Raw genomic sequence first — 19,473 nt, forward strand, 5'->3', positions numbered from 1 at the left:
CAGGCTCCTCCTATACCCCCTCCTATTTGACCCCACCCACTCTGACTTGGCTCCTCCTAAACCCCTCTGCTGTCTGACCCCACCCATTCTGCCCAGGCTCCTCCTATACCCCCCTCCTCTCTGACTCCACCCATTCTGCCCAGGCTCCTCCCATACCCGTATGACCCCACCCATTCTGCCCAGGCTCCTCCTAAGCCCCTCCTCTGCTGTCTGACCCCACCCATTCTGCCCAAGCTCCTCCTATACCCCTCCTCTCTGAACCCACCCAATCTGACTAGGCTCCTCCTAAGCCCCTCCTCTGCTGTCTGACCCCACCCATTCTGCCCAGGCTCCTCCTATTTGACCCCACCCAATCTGACTAGGTTCCTCCTAAGCCCCTCCTCTGCTGTCTGGCCCCACCCATTCTGCCCAGGCTCCTCCTATACCCCCTCCTCTCTGACCCCACCCATTCTGCCCAGGCTCCTCCTAAGCCCCTCCTCTCTGACCCCACCCAATCTGACTAGGCTCCTCCTATACCCCCTCCTCTCTGACCCCACCCATTCTGCCCAGGCTCCTCCTAAGCCCCTCCTCTCTGACCCCACCCATTCTGCCCAGGCTCCTCCTAAGCCCCTCCTCTGCTGTCTGACCCCACCCATTCTGCCCAGGCTGCTCCTAAGCCCCTCCTCTCTGACCCCACCCATTCTGCCCAGGCTCCTCCTAAGCCCCTCCTCTGCTGTCTGGGCTTAACCATTCTGCCCAGGCTGCTCCTATACCCCTCCTCTCTGACCCCACCCAATCTGACTAGGCTCCTCCTAAGCCCCTCCTCTGCTGTCTGACCCCACCCATTCTGCCCAGGCTCCTCCTAAGCCCCTCCTCTCTGACCCCACCCATTCTGCCCAGGCTCCTCCTAAGCCCCTCCTCTGCTGTCTGACCCCACCCATTCTGCCCAGGCTGCTCCTAAGCCCCTCCTCTCTGACCCCACCCATTCTGCCCAGGCTCCTCCTAAGCCCCTCCTCTGCTGTCTGGGCCCAACCATTCTGCCCAGGCTGCTCCTATACCCCTCCTCTCTGACCCCACCCAATCTGACTAGGCTCCTCCTAAGCCCCTCCTCTGCTGTCTGACCCCACCCAACCTTCCCAGGCTCCTCCTATACCCCTTCTCTCTGACCCCACCCAATCTGACTAGGCTCCTCCTAAGCCCCTCCTCTGCTGTCTGACCCCACCCATTCTGCCCAGGCTCCTCCTATACCCCTCCTCTCTGACCCCACCCAATCTGACTAAGCTCCTCCTAAACCCCTCCTCTGCTGTCTGACCCCACCCATTCTGCCCAGGCTCCTCCTATACCCCCTCCTCTCTGACTCCACCCACTCTGCCCAGGCTCCTCCTATTTGACCCCACCCAATCTGACTTGGCTCCTCCTAAACCCCTCCTCTGCTGTCTGACCCCACCCATTCTGCCCAGGCTCCTCCTATACCCCCCTCCTCTCTGACTCCACCCATTCTGCCCAGGCTCCTCCCATACCTGTCTGACCCCACCCATTCTACCCAGGCTCCTCCCATACCTGTCTGACCCCACCCATTCTGCCCAGGCTCCTCCTATACCCCTCCTCTATGACCTTACCCATTCTGCCCAGGCTCCTCCTCCTCCTATTTGACCCCACCCAATCTGACTAGGCTCCTCCTAAGCCCCTCCTCTGCTGTCTGACCCCACCCATTCTGCCCAGGCTCCTCCTATACCGCCTCCTCTCTGACTCCACCCATTCTGCCCAGGCTCCTCCTATTTGACCCCACCCAATCTGACTAGGCTCCTCCTAAGCCCCTCCTCTCTGACTCCACCCATTCTGCCCAGGCTCCTCCTAAGCCCCTCCTCTGCTGTCTGACCCAACCCATTCTGCCCAGGCTCCTTCTATACCCCCCTGTCTGACTCCACCCATTCTGCCCAGGCTCCTCCCATACCTGTCTGACCCCACCCATTCTGCCCAGGCTCCTCCTATACCCCCTCCTCTCTGACTCCACCCATTCTGCCCAGGCTCCTCCTATACCCCTCCTCTATGACCTTACCCATTCTGCCCAGGCTCCTCCTCCTCCTATTTGACCCCACCCAATCTGACTAGGCTCCTCCTAAGCCCCTCCTCTGCTGTCTGACCCCACCCATTCTGCCCAGGCTCCTCCTATACCCCCTCCTCTCTGACTCCACCCATTCTGCCCAGGCTCCTCCTAAGCCCCTCCTCTCTGACCCCACTCATTCTGCCCAGGCTCCTCCTATACCCTTCCTCTCTGACCCCACCCAATCTGACTAGGCTCCTCCTATACCCCTCCGACCTCACCCCCTCTGCTCAGGCTCCTCCTATACCCCCTCCCCTATACCCTTCCTCTCTGACCCCACCCAATCTGACTAGGCTCCTCCTAAACCCCTCCTCTGCTGTCTGACCCCACCCATTCTGCCCAGGCTCCTCCTATACCCCCTCCTCTCTGACTCCTCCCATTCTGCCCAGGCTCCTCCCATACCAGTCTGACCCCACCCATTCTGCCCAGGCTCCTCCTATACCCCCCTCCTCTCTGACTCCACCCATTCTGCCCAGGCTCCTCCCATACCCCTCTGACCCCACCCATTCTGCCCAGGCTCCTCCTATACCCCTCCTATTTGACCCCACCCAATCTGACTAGGCTCCTCCTAAGCCCCTCCTCTGCTGTCTGACCCCACCCATTCTGCCCAGGCTCCTCCTATACCCCCTCCTCTCTGACTCCACCCATTCTGCCCAGGCTCCTCCTAAGCCACTCCCCTGCTGTCTGACCCCACCCATTCTGCCCAGGCTCCTCCTAAGCCCCTCCTCTGCTGTCTGACCCCACCCATTCTGCCCAGGTTCTTCCTATACCCCCTCCTCTCTGACTCCACCCATTCTGCCCAGGCTCCTCCCATACCCGTCTGACCCCACCCATTCTGCCCAGGCTCCTCCTATACCCCTCCTATTTGACCCCACCCAATCTGACTTGGCTCCTCCTAAACCCCTCCTCTGCTGTCTGACCCCACCCATTCTGCCCAGGCTCCTCCTATACCCCCTCCTCTTTGACTCCACCCATTCTGCCCAGGCTCCTCCCATACCCGTCTGACCCCACCCATTCTGCCCAGGCTCCTCCCATACCCGTCTGACCCCACCCATTCTGCCCAGGCTCCTCCTATACCCCTCCTATTTGACCCCACCCAATCTGACTTGGCTCCTCCTAAACCCCTCCTCTGCTGTCTGACCCCACCCATTCTGCCCAGGCTCCTCCTATACCCCCTCCTCTCTGACTCCACCCATTCTGCCCAGGCTCCTCCCATACCCGTCTGACCCCACCCATTCTGCCCAGGCTCCTCCCATACCCGTCTGACCCCATCCCATTCTGCCCAGGCTCCTCCTATACCCCTCCTATTTGACCCCACCCAATTTGGCTTGGCTCCTCCTATACCCCCTCCTCTCTGACTCCACCCATTCTGCCCAGGCTCCTCCCATACCCGTCTGACCCCACCCATTCTGCCCAGGCTCCTCCTATACCCCTCCTATTTGACCCCACCCACTCTGACTTGGCTCCTCCTAAACCCCTCCTCTGCTGTCTGACTCCACCCATTCTGCCCAGGCTCCTCCTATACCCCTCTTATTTGACCCCAATCTTACTAGGCTCCTCCTAAGCCCCTTCCCTGCTGTCTGACCCCACCCATTCTGCCCAGGCTCCTCCTATACCCCCTCCTCTCTGACTCCTCCCATTCTGCCCAGGCTCCTCCTATTTGACCCCACCCAATCTGACTAGGCTCCTCCTAAGCCCCTCCTCTCTGACTCCACCCATTCTGCCCAGGCTCCTCCTAAGCCCCTTCCCTGCTGTCTGACTCCACCCATTCTGCCCAGGCTCCTCCCATACCCGTCTGACCCCACCCATTCTGCCCAGGCTCCTCCTATACCCCTTCTCTCTGACCCCACCCAATCTGACTAGGCTCCTCCTAAGCCCCTCCTCTGCTGTCTGGCCCCACCCAACCTTCCCAGGCTCCTCCTATACCCCTTCTCTCTGACCCCACCCAATCTGACTAGGCTCCTCCTAAGCCCCTCCTCTGCTGTCTGACCCCACCCATTCTGCCCAGGCTCCTCCCATACACGTCTGACCCCACCCATTCTGCCCAGGCTCCTCCTATACCCCTCCTCTCTGAACCCACCCAATCTGACTAGGCTCCTCCTAAGCCCCTCCTCTGCTGTCTGGCCCCACCCAACCTTCCCAGGCTCCTCCCATACCCGTCTGACCCCACCCATTCTGCCCAGGCTCCTCCTAAGCCCCTCCTCTGCTGTCTGGGCCCAACCATTCTGCCCAGGCTGCTCCTATACCCCTCCTCTCTGACCCCACCCAATCTGACTAGGCTCCTCCTAAGCCCCTCCTCTGCTGTCTGACCCCACCCATTCTGCCCAGGCTCCTCCTAAGCCCCTCCTCTCTGACCCCACCCATTCTGCCCAGGCTCCTCCTAAGCCCCTCCTCTGCTGTCTGACCCCACCCATTCTGCCCAGGCTGCTCCTAAGCCCCTCCTCTCTGACCCCACCCATTCTGCCCAGGCTCCTCCTAAGCCCCTCCTCTGCTGTCTGGGCCCAACCATTCTGCCCAGGCTGCTCCTATACCCCTCCTCTCTGACCCCACCCAATCTGACTAGGCTCCTCCTAAGCCCCTCCTCTGATGTCTGACCCCACCCATTCTGCCCAGGCTCCTCCTAAGCCCCTCCTCTCTGACCCCACCCATTCTGCCCAGGCTCCTCCTATACCCCTCCTATTTCACCCCACCCACTCTGACTTGGCTCCTCCTAAACCCCTCCTCTGCTGTCTGACCCCACCCATTCTGCCCAGGCTCCTCCTATACCCCCCTCCGCTCTGACTCCACCCATTCTGACCAGGCTCCTCCCATACCTGTCTGACCCCACCCATTCTACCCAGGCTCCTTCCATACCTGTCTGACCCCACCCATTCTGCCCAGGCTCCTCCTATACCCCTCCTCTATGACCTTACCCATTCTGCCCAGGCTACTCCTCCTCCTATTTGACCCCACCCAATCTGACTAGGCTCCTCCTAAGCCCCTCCTCTGCTGTCTGACCCCACCCATTCTGCCCAGGCTCCTCCTATACCGCCTCCTCTCTGACTCCACCCATTCTGCCCAGGCTCCTCCTATTTGACCCCACCCAATCTGACTAGGCTCCTCCTAAGCCCCTCCTCTCTGACTCCACCCATTCTGCCCAGGCTCCTCCTAAGCCCCTCCTCTGCTGTCTGACCCAACCCATTCTGCCCAGGCTCCTCCCATACCTGTCTGACCCCACCCATTCTGCCCAGGCTCCTCCTATACCCCCCTCCGCTCTGACTCCACCCATTCTGCCCAGGCTCCTCCCATACCTGTCTGACTCCACCCATTCTGCCCAGGCTCCTCCCATACCTGTCTGACCCCACCCATTCTGCCCAGGCTCATCCTATACCCCCTCCTCTCTGACTCCACCCATTCTGCCCAGGCTCCTCCTATACCCCTCCTCTATGACCTTACCCATTCTGCCCAGGCTCCTCCTCCTCCTATTTGACCCCACCCAATCTGACTAGGCTCCTCCTAAGCCCCTCCTCTGCTGTCTGACTCCACCCATTCTGCCCAGGCTCCTCCTAAGCCCCTCCTCTCTGACCCCACTCATTCTGCCCAGGCTCCTCCTATACCCCTCCGACCTCACCCCCTCTGCTCAGGCTCCTCCTATACCCCCTCCCCTATACCCTTCCTCTCTGACCCCACCCATTCTGACTAGGCTCCTCCTAAACCCCTCCTCTCTGACTACTCCCATTCTGCCCAGGCTCCTCCCATACCAGTCTGATCCCACCCATTCTGCCCAGGCTCCTCCTATACCCCCCTCCTCTCTGACTCCACCCATTCTGCCCAGGCTCCTCCCATACCCCTCTGACCCCACCCATTCTGCCCAGGCTCCTGCTATACCCCTCCTATTTGACCCCACCCAATCTGACTAGGCTCCTCCTAAGCCCCTCCTCTGCTGTCTGACAAAACCCATTCTGCCCAGGCTCCTCCTATACCCCCTCCTCTCTGACTCCACCCATTCTGCCCAGGCTCCTCCTAAGCCACTCCCCTGCTGTCTGACCCCACCCATTCTGCCCAGGCTCCTCCTATACCCCTCCTATTTGACCCCACCCAATCTGACTTGGCTCCTCCTAAACCCCTCCTCTGCTGTCTGACCCCACCCATTCTGCCCAGGCTCCTCCTATACCCCCTCCTCTCTGACTCCACCCATTCTGCCCAGGCTCCTCCCATACCCGTCTGACCCCACCCATTCTGCCCAGGCTCCTCCCATACCCGTCTGACCCCACCCATTCTGCCCAGGCTCCTCCTATACCCCTCCTATTTGACCCCACCCAATTTGACTTGGCTCCTCCTATACCCCCTCCTCTCTGACTCCACCCATTCTGCCCAGGCTCCTCCCATACCCGTCTGACCCCACCCATTCTGCCCAGGCTCCTCCTATACCCCTCCTATTTGACCCCACCCACTCTGACTTGGCTCCTCCTAAACCCCTCCTCTGCTGTCTGACTCCACCCATTCTGCCCAGGCTCCTCCTATACCCCTCTTATTTGACCCCAATCTTACTAGGCTCCTCCTAAGCCCCTTCCCTGCTGTCTGACCCCACCCATTCTGCCCAGGCTCCTCCTATACCCCCTCCTCTCTGACTCCTCCCATTCTGCCCAGGCTCCTCCTATTTGACCCCACCCAATCTGACTAGGCTCCTCCTAAGCCCCTCCTCTCTGACTCCACCCATTCTGCCCAGGCTCCTCCTAAGCCCCTTCCCTGCTGTCTGACTCCACCCATTCTGCCCAGGCTCCTCCCATACCCGTCTGACCCCACCCATTCTGCCCAGGCTCCTCCTATACCCCTTCTCTCTGACCCCACCCAATCTGACTAGGCTCCTCCTAAGCCCCTCCTCTGCTGTCTGGCCCCACCCAACCTTCCCAGGCTCCTCCTATACCCCTTCTCTCTGACCCCACCCAATCTGACTAGGCTCCTCCTAAGCCCCTCCTCTGCTGTCTGACCCCACCCATTCTGCCCAGGCTCCTCCCATACACGTCTGACCCCACCCATTCTGCCCAGGCTCCTCCTATACCCCTCCTCTCTGAACCCACCCAATCTGACTAGGCTCCTCCTAAGCCCCTCCTCTGCTGTCTGGCCCCACCCAACCTTCCCAGGCTCCTCCCATACCCGTCTGACGCCACCCATTCTGCCCAGGCTCCTCCTAAGCCCCTCCTCTGCTGTCTGGGCCCAACCATTCTGCCCAGGCTGCTCCTATACCCCTCCTCTCTGACCCCACCCAATCTGACTAGGCTCCTCCTAAGCCCCTCCTCTGCTGTCTGACCCCACCCATTCTGCCCAGGCTCCTCCTAAGCCCCTCCTCTCTGACCCAACCCATTCTGCCCAGGCTCCTCCTAAGCCCCTCCTCTGCTGTCTGACCCCACCCATTCTGCCCAGGCTGCTCCTAAGCCCCTCCTCTCTGACCCCACCCATTCTGCCCAGGCTCCTCCTAAGCCCCTCCTCTGCTGTCTGGGCCCAACCATTCTGCCCAGGATGCTCCTATACCCCTCCTCTCTGACCCCACCCAATCTGACTAGGCTCCTCCTAAGCCCCTCCTCTGCTGTCTGACCCCACCCATTCTGCCCAGGCTCCTCCTAAGCCCCTCCTCTCTGACCCCACCCATTCTGCCCAGGCTCCTCCTAAGCCCCTCCTCTGCTGTCTGACCCCACCCATTCTGCCCAGGCTGCTCCTAAGCCCCTCCTCTCTGACCCCACCCATTCTGCCCAGGCTCCTCCTAAGCCCCTCCTCTGCTGTCTGGGCCCAACCATTCTGCCCAGGCTGCTCCTATACCCCTCCTCTCTGACCCCACCCAATCTGACTATGCTCCTCCTAAGCCCCTCCTCTGCTGTCTGACCCCACCCATTCTGCCCAGGCTCCTCCTATACCCCTCCTCTCGGACCCCACCCAATCTGACTAAGCTCCTCCTAAACCCCTCCTCTGCTGTCTGACCCCACCCATTCTGCCCAGGCTCCTCCTATACCCCCTCCTCTCTGACTCCACCCACTCTGCCCAGGCTCCTCCTATTTGACCCCACCCAATCTGACTAGGCTCCTCCTAAGCCCCTCCTCTCTGACTCCACCCATTCTGCCCAGGCTCCTCCCATACCAGTCTGACCCCACCCATTCTGTCCAGGCTCCTCCTATACCCCTCCTATTTGACCCCACCCACTCTGACTTGGCTCCTCCTAAGCCCCTCCTCTGCTGTCTGACCCCACCTATTCTGCCCAGGCTCCTCCTATTTGACCCCACCCAATCTGACTAGGTTCCTCCTAAGCCCCTCCTCTGCTGTCTGACCCCACCCATTCTGCCCAAGCTCTTCCTATACCCCCTCCTCTCTGACCCCACCCATTCTGCCCAGGCTCCTCCTATTTGACCCCACCCAATCTGACTAGGTTCCTCCTAAGCCCCTCCTCTGCTGTCTGGCCCCACCCAACCTTCCCAGGCTCCTCCTATACCCCTTCTCTCTGACCCCACCCAATCTGACTAGGCTCCTCCTAAGCCCCTCCTCTGCTGTCTGACCCCACCCATTCTGCCCAGGCTCCTCCTAAGCCCCTCCTCTCCGACCCCACCCATTCTGCCCAGGCTCCTCCTAAGCCCCTCCTCTGCCGTCTGACCCCACCCATTCTGCCCAGGCTCCTCCTATACCCCTCCTATTTGACCCCAATCTGACTAGGCTCCTCCTAAGCCCCTCCTCTGCTGTCTGACCCCACCCATTCTGAGTAAGCTCCTCCTAAACCCCTCCTCTGCTGTCTGACCCCACCCATTCTGCCCAGGCTCCTCCTATACCCCCTCCTCTCTGACTCCACCCATTCTGCCCAGGCTCCTCCTATTTGACCCCACCCAATCTGACTAGGCTCCTCCTAAGCCCCTCCTCTCTGACTCCACCCATTCTGCCCAGGCTCCTCCCATACCAGTCTGACCCCACCCATTCTGCCCAGGCTCCTCCTATACCCCTCCTATTTGACCCCACCCACTCTGACTTGGCTCCTCCTAAACCCCTCCTCTGCTGTCTGACCCCACCCATTCTGCCCAGGCTCCTCCTATACCCCCCTCCTCTCTGACTCCACCCATTCTGCCCAGGCTCCTCCCATACATGTCTGACCCCACCCATTCTGCCCAGGCTCCTCCTATACCCCTCCTCTATGACCTTACCCATTCTGCCCAGGCTCCTCCTCCTATTTGACCCCACCCAATCTGACTAGGCTCCTCCTAAGCCCCTCCTCTGCTGTCTGACCCCACCCATTCTGCCCAGGCTCCTCCTATACCGCCTCCTCTCTGACTCCACCCATTCTGCCCAGGCTCCTCCTATTTGACCCCACCCAATCTGACTAGGCTCCTCCTAAGCCCCTCCTCTCTGACTCCACCCATTCTGCCCAGGCTCCTCCTAAGCCCCTCCTCTGCTGTCTGACCCCACCCATTCTGCCCAGGCTCCTCCTATACCCCCCTCCTCTCTGACTCCACCCATTCTGCCCAGGCTCCTCCCATACCTGTCTGACCCCACCCATTCTGCCCAGGCTCCTCCTATACCCCCTCCTCTCTGACTCCACCCATTCTGCCCAGGCTCCTCCTATACCCCTCCTCTATGACCTTACCCATTCTGCCCAGGCTCCTCCTCCTCCTATTTGACCCCACCCAATCTGACTAGGCTCCTCCTAAGCCCCTCCTCTGCTGTCTGACCCCACCCATTCTGCCCAGGCTCCTCCTATACCCCCTCCTCTCTGACTCCACCCATTCTGCCCAGGCTCCTCCTAAGCCCCTCCTCTCTGACCCCACTCATTCTGCCCAGGCTCCTCCTATACCCTTCCTCTCTGACCCCACCCAATCTGACTAGGCTCCTCCTATACCCCTCCGACCTCACCCCCTCTGCTCAGGCTCCTCCTATACCCCCTCCCCTATACCCTTCCTCTCTGACCCCACCCAATCTGACTAGGCTCCTCCTATACCCCCTCCTTTCTGATTCCACCCATTCTGCCCAGGCTCCTCCTATTTGACCCCACCCAATCTGACTTGGCTCCTCCTAAACCCCTCCTCTGCTGTCTGACCCCACCCATTCTGCCCAGGCTCCTCCTATACCCCCTCCTCTCTGACTCCACCCATTCTGCCCAGGCTCCTCCCATACCCGTCTGACCCCACCCATTCTGCCCAGGCTCCTCCTATACCCCCTCCTATTTGACCCCACCCACTCTGACTTGGCTCCTCCTAAACCCCTCTGCTGTCTGACCCCACCCATTCTGCCCAGGCTCCTCCTATACCCCCCTCCTCTCTGACTCCACCCATTCTGCCCAGGCTCCTCCCATACCCGTATGACCCCACCCATTCTGCCCAGGCTCCTCCTAAGCCCCTCCTCTGCTGTCTGACCCCACCCATTCTGCCCAAGCTCCTCCTATACCCCTCCTCTCTGAACCCACCCAATCTGACTAGGCTCCTCCTAAGCCCCTCCTCTGCTGTCTGACCCCACCCATTCTGCCCAGGCTCCTCCTATTTGACCCCACCCAATCTGACTAGGTTCCTCCTAAGCCCCTCCTCTGCTGTCTGGCCCCACCCATTCTGCCCAGGCTCCTCCTATACCCCCTCCTCTCTGACCCCACCCATTCTGCCCAGGCTCCTCCTAAGCCCCTCCTCTCTGACCCCACCCAATCTGACTAGGCTCCTCCTATACCCCCTCCTCTCTAACCCCACCCATTCTGCCCAGGCTCCTCCTAAGCCCCTCCTCTCTGACCCCACCCATTCTGCCCAGGCTCCTCCTAAGCCCCTCCTCTGCTGTCTGACCCCACCCATTCTGCCCAGGCTGCTCCTAAGCCCCTCCTCTCTGACCCCACCCATTCTGCCCAGGCTCCTCCTAAGCCCCTCCTCTGCTGTCTGGGCCCAACCATTCTGCCCAGGCTGCTCCTATACCCCTCCTCTCTGACCCCACCCAATCTGACTAGGCTCCTCCTAAGCCCCTCCTCTGCTGTCTGACCCCACCCATTCTGCCCAGGCTCCTCCTAAGCCCCTCCTCTCTGACCCCACCCATTCTGCCCAGGCTCCTCCTAAGCCCCTCCTCTGCTGTCTGACCCCACCCATTCTGCCCAGGCTGCTCCTAAGCCCCTCCTCTCTGACCCCACCCATTCTGCCCAGGCTCCTCCTAAGCCCCTCCTCTGCTGTCTGGGCCCAACCATTCTGCCCAGGCTGCTCCTATACCCCTCCTCTCTGACCCCACCCAATCTGACTAGGCTCCTCCTAAGCCCCTCCTCTGCTGTCTGACCCCACCCATTCTGCCCAGGCTCCTCCTATACCCCTCCTCTCTGACCCCACCCAATCTGACTAAGCTCCTCCTAAACCCCTCCTCTGCTGTCTGACCCCACCCATTCCTGCATTTCACCAGAACTCCCGAGGCGACTCCGGGAGCAACGCTGCTTTTAAAATTACTTGGACACTTGTCTACTTGTTCTTAGCCCGCCTACCTGCTTCGTTGTTTGGCGCTACGGAGCCAGCGCTTCTGCTCTTCCTGGCTGCTCCTGTCCTGCTCACTGACCCAGACCGCCACCGCTGATCGCCCCCTCCCTGCTGACTCTTGGAGTGGGACGGGCGGCTCCACCATCTTGGGCGGGTCTGGGCTCGGCGCTGCAGTTCTTTGGCCCCTCCCCCCTCGTTAAGTACTTTAGGCGGTCAGCTGTTAGCGCGCCTATCCTGCACTTCACCAGAACTCCCGAGGCGACTCCGGGAGCAACGCTGCTTTTAAAATTACTTGGACACTTGTCTACTTGTTCTTAGCCCGCCTACCTGCTTCGTTGTTTGGCGCTACGGAGCCAGCGCTTCTGCTCTTCCTGGCTGCTCCTGTCCTGCTCGCTGACCCAGACCGCCACCGCTGATCGCCCCCTCCCTGCTGACTCTTGGAGTGGGACGGGCGGCTCCACCATCTTGGGCGGGTCTGGGCTCGGCGCTGCAGTTCTTTGGCCCCTCCCCCCTCGTCAAGTACTTTAGGCGGTCAGCTGTTAGCGCGCCTATCCTGCACTTCACCAGAACTCCCGAGGCGACTCCGGGAGCAACGCTGCTTTTAAAATTACTTGGACACTTGTCTACTTGTTCTTAGCCCGCCTACCTGCTTCGTTGTTTGGCGCTACGGAGCCAGCGCTTCTGCTCTTCCTGGCTGCTCCTGTCCTGCTCGCTGACCCAGACCGCCACCGCTGATCGCCCCCTCCCTGCTGACTCTTGGAGTGGGACGGGCGGCTCCACCATCTTGGGCGGGTCTGGGCTCGGCGCTGCAGTTCTTTGGCCCCTCCCCCCTTGCCACACCCCCGGACTCTTTCCCCCATGTGTCGCTACTTAATGGTTACCCAGTCCCGGCCGCGCAGCGGACGCGCGCAGCGGGCGCGACGAAGGCGCGCCGAAGTTGCGCCTAAGTTAAGCCCGTCTGCGCCCGTCCGCGACAGGCCGGGACCAGGGGCCACACCCCCTGCCCTTTTTGTAGCTTATACCTCCGCACAACTCCTAGCTTTCAATGCTGTTTCCCCACTTTCACCTTCACTCTTGCACACCCTTGACACACTTGGTATTCTCGTCTCTCCTCCCCCTCACTTGACTCCACTTCTTTCTAGCCCCACTAGCACTACCCCCCTAGCTGCTGACCCCCCCTCTGCCTCCTATTCCTCCTCCCTCTCTGCCTCTGCCGCTGCTTCTGCCATATTGCTTAACACCCGCTCAGCGGCCAAACATCAGACGGCTCTCTTTAATCTTCTTACCTCCGACTCCCCAGATTTCCTTTTTTTGACCGAAACCTGGTTCACCGCTGACTCCCTTCCCGACCTCTTAGCCATTCTTCCTGACACCTATTATGCCCTCCGGGCTGATCGTCCGGACGGCAAGGTGGGGGGAGGGGTGGCGATGATCATTCGGTCAACCCTCAAATTCCAACTTCTTAATTACCCCCCTATCTCTAATGTGGACTACCTAGTGGCCCGCTCTCTCAATCTACCTGCCCCCCTCACTGTTGTCCTTGTGTACCGTCCTCCTCAATCTATGCCCTCTTTTGTAGCCTCCATTCAGGACCTTATGGCCACCCTTGTGGTCAATATTTCTTCCGTCCTATTGCTCGGCGACTTTAATTATTGGCCGGGTGATCCCAGGGAAGACCTTCCCTCGAAAGATTTCTCAGGCACTCTCCAATGCCTAAACTTCACTTCTCATATCTCAGCTCCCACTCATGTCCAGGGTCACATCTTGGACCAAATCTGGTCCTCTCGCCCCATTGTTTCACCCCCTCTTGTCTCCCCATGCGTCTGGTCGGATCATTTTTCCATCTCCTTTGCCATCCACCTGGGAGTGGTTGACAAGTCCCCCCTCCCCAAGAACATCTCAGCCCGCAATTGGAATCGAACGGACCTTGACTCTCTCTCGCTCACTTTGGCTTCATCTGTCCCTACCCTTACCAATCTTTCTCTTGATTCTCAGGTCAATGCCATTGGCACATGGCTTTCCTCCTCCTGCGACCTTGTCGCTCCGCTTAAAAAGATCAAGGCGATGCGTCCTCATGACGCGCACAAATGGTTCTCTCCAGAACTTAAAACCCTTAAACTCGACCTAAGGCGGTCGGAACGCCACTGGAGACGGAACTATTGCCCCTTGTTGCGCGCCAAATACAAATCACTCCTTGCTGAATATAAAAAAGCGATCCTGGCGGCTAAAACCGCCTATTTCTCTGAGAGAGTAGCTCTCGCGAATAACAAATCCCGTGAAATCTTCTCTCTGGTCTACAATCTTGCCACCTCTGATCGCTCCACCCCCAGTCCGGTTCCCTCACAGTCCCTCTGTTCTTCACTCAACGATTTTTTTATTGATAAGATTGTTAAGATCAAAGCCAACATTCCCACACTGCCACCACCCCGCCCCACCTGTCTTTCCATCTATCCTCCCTCCTCTTTTTCCTCCTTCCCTCCTCTCTCCACTGAACTATTTCTAAATCTACTGATCAAAATCAAGTCCGGTTCCCCCATGGATTGCGCGCCAGCACGCATTCTTAAAACCCTCTTCACCACTTGCTCTGGACCTCCTCTTGCTCTCCTTAACTCCTCTCTGGCTCTTGGATCTGTCCCCTCCTCTTTCAAATCTGCCATAGTCCTTCCGATTTTAAAGAAAACTGGCTTAGATCCCTCTCTTCCCTCCAATTTCCGTCCCATCTCTCTCCTTCCCTACCTTGGCAAGATCCTCGAGGCTCATGTCACTTCTTGCCTCTCCTCTTACATTGAGGAGAACAGCCTCCTTGCATCCCACCAGGCAGGATTTCGCCCGGGCCACTCCACGGAGATGGTGGTCCTCGCAGTCTTGGACGAGCTTAAGGGGAAGGCTGATTCCAATCTCCCCCAAGCTCTGGTCCTTCTCGACTTGTCCGCTGCGTTTGACACGGTCGACCATGCCATCCTTCTCGACCGTGTCAGCGCAGCGGGCATTCGGGGCGTGGCCTTTTCCTGGCTGGCGTCCTTCCTTCAGGATAGGTCCCAGGCAGTTCATCTTTCCGGTTTTTCCGCTCCTCCCCGTCCTGTCACTTGTGGAGTTCCCCAAGGCTCTTCTCTTTCCCCTCTCCTCTTCAATCTCTATATTCACCCCCTCATCACTTCTCTTCTTGAGCTGGGGGTCTCTGTGTATAACTACGCAGATGACCTTCAGCTCGTTTTCGATCTTTCTTCCTCCCCTGACTCTCTTCCCAAGTTCTGTTCCACTTTAGTTTTCATTTCTGACTGGATGTGCGCTAACCAACTGAAGCTCAATCCAGATAAAACTGAACTTGTTCTCACCGGTGGCTCTTCCAACCCCTGGACTCCCGCACATTGGCCCCTCTCTTTTGGTCCCCCCCCTATTCCCTCTTCTTCTGTCCGCACTCTTGGCATCAAAGTCAGTCATGACTTATCCATGCACGGTCAGATCAGCTCTGTTGTGTCCTCCTGCTTTCTTTCCCTCCGTTTAATCCGGAAAATCTCCCGCTTCTTCTCCTCTGATGCTCTCAAATCCATAGTCATGGCCCTCGTCATCTCTCGCCTTGACTATGGGAATGGCCTGTACGTGGGCATACCTGCTTACGAATCTCGCCGCCTACAGGCCATTCAAAACCAAGCTGCTCGTCTCATCCTTTCCCTCCCCAAATCCTCTCATATCACCCCGGCTCTTAAATCACTTCACTGGCTCCCTGTCCGTCTCAGATCCTTTTTCAAACTGGCCTGTCTAGCTTTCTTGGCTCACTCTCGCTCCGCACCCCTGTTCATCAACACTCTTGTCTCTTCTCATGCCCCTGTCCGCACCCTCCGTTCTTCCTCTCTCTCTCTTCTTCACACCCCTCGTTTCCGCAAATCCAGAACCGGGGGAACCCGATTCTCAGTCCTTGCCCCCCAGTTCTGGAATAGCCTTCCTCTCTCTATTCGCTCCATTCCCATCTACTCCCACTTTCGCAAAGCCCTTAAAACCTTCCTCTTCCTTCAGGCATTCCCCTCTTAATCTTCCCTGGGTCCCCTCTGCCGAGTTCTTGATCATGTCCCCAGCGCCAGGAAGCCGCTCGGCCATCGCGCGCTTTATTAAATATTTTATTCATTCATTCATTCATTCATTCTGCCCAGGCTCCTCCTATACCCCCTCCTCTCTGACTCCACCCACTCTGCCCAGGCTCCTCCTATTTGACCCCACCCAATCTGACTAGGCTCCTCCTAAGCCCCTCCTCTCTGACTCCACCCATTCTGCCCAGGCTCCTCCCATACCAGTCTGACCCCACCCATTCTGTCCAGGCTCCTCCTATACCCCTCCTATTTGACCCCACCCACTCTGACTTGGCTCCTCCTAAACCCCTCCTCTGCTGTCTGACCCCACCCATTCTGCCCAGGCTCCTCCTATACCCCCCTCCTCTCTGACTCCACCCATTCTGCCCAGGCTCCTCCCATACCTGTCTGACCCCACCCATTCTACCCAGGCTCCTCCCATACCTGTCTGACCCCACCCATTCTGCCCAGGCTCCTCCTATACCCCTCCTCTATGACCTTACCCATTCTGCCCAGGCTCCTCCTCCTCCTATTTGACCCCACCCAATCTGACTAGGCTCCTCCTAAGCCCCTCCTCTGCTGTCTGACCCCACCCATTCTGCCCAGGCTCCTCCTATACCGCCTCCTCTCTGACCCCACCCATTCTGCCCAGGCTCCTCCTAAGCCCCTCCTCTGCTGTCTGACCCCACCCATTCTGCCCAGGCTGCTCCTAAGCCCCTCCTCTCTGACCCCACCCATTCTGCCCAGGCTCCTCCTAAGCCCCTCCTCTGCTGTCTGGGCCCAACCATTCTGCCCAGGCTGCTCCTATACCCCTCCTCTCTGACCCCACCCAATCTGACTAGGCTCCTCCTAAGCCCCTCCTCTGCTGTCTGACCCCACCCATTCTGCCCAGGCTCCTCCTATACCCCTCCTCTCTGACCCCACCCAATCTGACTAAGCTCCTCCTAAACCCCTCCTCTGCTGTCTGACCCCACCCATTCTGCCCAGGCTCCTCCTATACCCCCTCCTCTCTGACTCCACCCACTCTGCCCAGGCTCCTCCTATTTGACCCCACCCAATCTGACTAGGCTCCTCCTAAGCCCCTCCTCTCTGACTCCACCCATTCTGCCCAGGCTCCTCCCATACCAGTCTGACCCCACCCATTCTGTCCAGGCTCCTCCTATACCCCTCCTATTTGACCCCACCCACTCTGACTTGGCTCCTCCTAAACCCCTCCTCTGCTGTCTGACCCCACCCATTCTGCCCAGGCTCCTCCTATACCCCCCTCCTCTCTGACTCCACCCATTCTGCCCAGGCTCCTCCCATACCTGTCTGACCCCACCCATTCTACCCAGGCTCCTCCCATACCTGTCTGACCCCACCCATTCTGCCCAGGCTCCTCCTATACCCCTCCTCTATGACCTTACCCATTCTGCCCAGGCTCCTCCTCCTCCTATTTGACCCCACCCAATCTGACTAGGCTCCTCCTAAGCCCCTCCTCTCTGACTCCACCCATTCTGCCCAGGCTCCTCCTAAGCCCCTCCTCTGCTGTCTGACCCAACCCATTCTGCCCAGGCTCCTCCTATACCCCCCTCTCTGACTCCACCCATTCTGCCCAGGCTCCTCCCATACCTGTCTGACCCCACCCATTCTGCCCAGGCTCCTCCTATACCCCCTCCTCTCTGACTCCACCCATTCTGCCCAGGCTCCTCCTATACCCCTCCTCTATGACCTTACCCATTCTGCCCAGGCTCCTCCTCCTCCTATTTGACCCCACCCAATCTGACTAGGCTCCTCCTAAGCCCCTCCTCTGCTGTCTGACCCCACCCATTCTGCCCAGGCTCCTCCTATACCCCCTCCTCTCTGACTCCACCCATTCTGCCCAGGCTCCTCCTAAGCCCCTCCTCTCTGACCCCACTCATTCTGCCCAGGCTCCTCCTATACCCTTCCTCTCTGACCCCACCCAATCTGACTAGGCTCCTCCTATACCCCTCCGACCTCACCCCCTCTGCTCAGGCTCCTCCTATACCCCCTCCCCTATACCCTTCCTGTCTGACCCCACCCATTCTGACTAGGCTCCTCCTAAACCCCTCCTCTCTGACTACTCCCATTCTGCCCAGGCTCCTCCCATACCAGTCTGACCCCACCCATTCTGCCCAGGCTCCTCCTATACCCCCTCCTCTCTGACTCCACCCATTCCGCCCAGGCTCCTCCCATACCCCTCTGACCCCACCCATTCTGCCCAGGCTCCTCCTATACCCCTCCTATTTGACCCCACCCAATCTGACTAGGCTCCTCCTAAGCCCCTCCTCTGCTGTCTGACCCCACCCATTCTGCCCAGGCTCCTCCTATACCCCCTCCTCTCTGACTCCACCCATTCTGCCCAGGCTCCTCCTAAGCCACTCCCCTGCTGTCTGACCCCACCCATTCTGCCCAGGCTCCTCCTATACCCCTCCTATTTGACCCCACCCAATCTGACTTGGCTCCTCCTAAACCCCTCCTCTGCTGTCTGACCCCACCCATTCTGCCCAGGCTCCTCCTATACCCCCTCCTCTCTGACTCCACCCATTCTGCCCAGGCTCCTCCCATACCCGTCTGACCCCACCCATTCTGCCCAGGCTCCTCCCATACCCGTCTGACCCCACCCATTCTGCCCAGGCTCCTCCTATACCCCTCCTATTTGACCCCACCCAATCTGACTTGGCTCCTCCTATACCCCCTCCTCTCTGACTCCACCCATTCTGCCCAGGCTCCTCCCATACCCGTCTGACCCCACCCATTCTGCCCAGGCTCCTCCTATACCCCTCCTATTTGACCCCACCCACTCTGACTTGGCTCCTCCTAAACCCCTCCTCTGCTGTCTGACCCCACCCATTCTGCCCAGGCTCCTCCTATACCCCTCTTATTTGACCACAATCTTACTAGGCTGCTCCTAAGCCCCTTCCCTGCTGTCTGACCCCACCCATTCTGCCCAGGCTCCTCCTATACCCCCTCCTCTCTGACTCCTCCCATTCTGTCCAGGCTCCTCCTATTTGACCCCACCCAATCTGACTAGGCTCCTCCTAAGCCCCTCCTCTCTGACTCCACCCATTCTGCCCAGGCTCCTCCTAAGCCCCTCCTCTGCTGTCTGACCCCACCCATTCTGCCCAGGCTCCTCCCATACCAGTCTGACCCCACCCATTCTGCCCAGGCTCCTCCTATACCCCCCTCCTCTCTGACTCCACCCATTCTGCCCAGGCTCCTCCCATACCCGTCTGACCCCACCCATTCTGCCCAGGCTCCTCCTATACCCCTTCTCTCTGACCCCACCCAATCTGACTAGGCTCCTCCTAAGCCCCTCCTCTGCTGTCTGACCCCACCCATTCTGCCCAGGCTCCTCCTATACCCCTCTTATTTGACCCCAATCTTACTAGGCTCCTTCTAAGCCCCTCCTCTGCTGTCTGACCCCACCCATTGTGCCCGGGCTCCTCCTATACCCCTCCTCTCTGACCCCACCCATTCTGCCCAGGCTCCTCCCATACCCGTCAGACCCCACCCATTCTGCCCAGGCTCCTCCTATACCCCTCCTATTTGACCCCACCCAATCTGACTTGGCTCCTCCTAAACCCCTCCTCTGCTGTCTGACCCCACCCATTCTGCCCAGGCTCCTCCTTTACCCCCTCCTCTCTGACTCCACCCATTCTTCCCAGGCTCCTCCCATACCCGTCTGACCCCACCCATTCTGCCCAGGCTCCTCCCATACCCGTCTGACCCCACCCATTCTGCCCAGGCTCCTTCTATACCCCTCCTATTTGACCCTACCCAATCTGACTTGGCTCCTCCTATACCCCCTCCTCTCTGACTCCACCCATTCTGCCCAGGCTCCTCCTATACCCCCCTCCTCTCTGACTCCACCCATTCTGCCCAG

Source organism: Lissotriton vulgaris, chromosome 1_1 (genome assembly GCF_964263255.1).
Source record: "Lissotriton vulgaris chromosome 1_1, aLisVul1.2, whole genome shotgun sequence".
NCBI classification, from domain to species: Eukaryota; Metazoa; Chordata; class Amphibia; order Caudata; family Salamandridae; genus Lissotriton; species Lissotriton vulgaris.